We start from the raw sequence: 2,474 nt of genomic DNA, 5'->3' as shown, positions 1-2,474 counted from the left end.
GCCAGTTTATTTTATAGTTAAATTGTGTGTTGCAGGGTTTGGGGTACAGATTATTTTGTCACCCAGATAATAAGCATAATACCAGAGAGGCAGTTTTTTGATCCTCGTCCTCCTCCCACACTTCACCCACAGGTAAGTTCCAGTGTCTGTTGTTCCTGTCTTTGTGTGCATATGCATTCAATGTTTGGCTCCCACTCTTATGTGAGAACATGTGGTATTTGGTTTTCTGTTCCTGGGTTAGTTCCCTTGGGATAATGGCCTCCAGCTCCATCTGTGTTGCTGCAAAGGACATCATCTTGTTCTTTTTTCTTTTTTTTTCTGTATAGTATTTTATGGTGTATATGTAGCACATTTTCTTTATCCAATCTACTTTTGATGCATATTTTAGTTGACTCTATGTCTTTGCTATTGTGAGTAGTGCTGCAATGAACATACGCATGCATGTGTCTTTATGGTAGGACAATTTATATTCATTTGGATATATACCCAGATATACCCAGTGATTGAATTGCTGGGTCAAATATTAATTCTAAGTTCTTTGAGAGATCCCAAAACCGCTTTCCACAATGGTTAAACTAATGTACAATTCCACCAACATTGTGTAAGTGTTCCTTTTTCTACAAAATCTTGCCATCATCTTTTATTTTTTGACTTTAATAAGAGCCATTCTGATTGTGTCAGAGGGTATCTCATTGTGGTTTTAACTTGCATTTCTCTAACGATCAATGACGTTGATCATTTGTTCATTCCCTTTTTGGCCGCTTGAATGTCTTCTTTTGAAAAGTGTCTGTTCATGTCCTTTGACCACTTTCTAATGAGATTGTTTGGGTTTTGCTTGTAAATTTGTTTAACTTCCTTACATATTCTGGATATTAGACCTTTGTTGGATAGACAGCTTGCAAATATTCTCTCCCAGTCTGTAGGTTGTCTGTTTACTCTGTTCATAGTTTCTTTTGCTGTGCAGAAGCTCTTTAGTTTAATTAGGTTCCATTTGCCAATTTTTTCTCTTTTTGCAACTACTTTTGGTGACTTCATCATAAAATCCTTGCCTGGCCCTATGTTGGGAATAGTATTGACTAGGGTGTCTTCAGGGTTTGTACAGCCTTAGGTTTTACATGTATGTCTTTGATCCATCTTGAGTTGATTTTTGTATATCATGTAAGGAAGGGGTCCAGTTTCAATCTTCTGCAAATAGCTAGCCAGTTATCTCAGCACCATTTATTAAATAAGGAGTCTTTTTCCCCATTGCCTGTTTTCATCAGCTTTGCTAAAGACCACATGTTGTAGGTGTGCAACATTATTTCTGGGTTCTGTATTCTGTTCCACTGGTCTATGTGTCTGTTTTTGTACCAGTACCATGTGGTTTTGGTTATTGTAGCCTTGTAATGTAGTTTGAAGTCAGATAATGTGACGTCTTCAGCTTTGTTATTTTTGCTTATGATTGCCTTGGCCATTTAGACTCTTTTTTGGTTCCATATGAATTGTAAAACATTTTTTTCATCATGCTGGAAGGCTGTCATTGGTAGTTTGATAGAAGTAATATTGAATCTGTAAATTGTTTTAGGGAGTATGGCCACTTTAACAATATTGATTCTTTCTACCCATGAACATAAAATGTGTTTCAATTTGTTTTTGTCATCTCTAATTTCTTTGAGCAGTGTTTTGCAATTCTTGTTGTAGGATTCTTCACCTCCCTGGTTGGCTGTATTCCTAGGTATTTTGTTGTTTTTTGTGGCTATTGTGAAAAGGATTACATTATTGATTTTGCTCTCAGCTTGGATGTTGTTGGTGTATAGGAATGCTACTGATTTTTCTACAATAATTTTGTATCCTGAAACTTTGCTGAAGTTGCTAATCAGATCAAGGAGCTTTTGGGTAGAGACTATGAGGTTTTCTGGGTGTAAAATCTTATTCACACACAGAGATAGTTTAACTTCCACTCTTCCTATCTAGATACCTTTAATTTCTTTCTCTTGCCATATTTCTCTGGCTAGGACTTCCATTACTATTTTGAATAGGACTGGTAAGATATGGCATGTTTGTCTTGTTCTGGTTTTCAAGAGGTTGCATCAAAAACTTTTCAGAATGCATCATGTCCTCTTCTGAATAGATTAATTCCTTTGTATCACATAAATCAAATTCATATCTGGCCTCCTTCTCCTGAAATTTCATTGAAAGAGCAAAATGGAATTAAGTAATTCCATGTAAAACACAGACCATACATTATGCAACATTTAGACAATTTGACTTCCTGATAAAAATGCTGTCAGGAAAATTAAGTAAGGACAAAGTTTGGGATTGAGACACTATGCAACAGGCACATATGACTGCATAATCCATAATCTCTGAGCTATCTGATGGGTTAAAACAATCTTCTATGTTTTATGAGGCCAAAATTAAACATCTAAAGGAAATAAAGATTTGTGTTTTCAGGGAAATCAGAAGAATGTAAGAAGGACTAAAAGTAGAAAAAT

The sequence above is a fragment of the Mandrillus leucophaeus genome, unplaced genomic scaffold (assembly GCF_000951045.1).
Source record: "Mandrillus leucophaeus isolate KB7577 unplaced genomic scaffold, Mleu.le_1.0 Scaffold58, whole genome shotgun sequence".
Lineage (NCBI taxonomy): Eukaryota > Metazoa > Chordata > Mammalia > Primates > Cercopithecidae > Mandrillus > Mandrillus leucophaeus.
The sequence above is the reverse complement of the archived record's forward strand: the minus strand, read 5'-3'. Positions refer to the sequence as shown.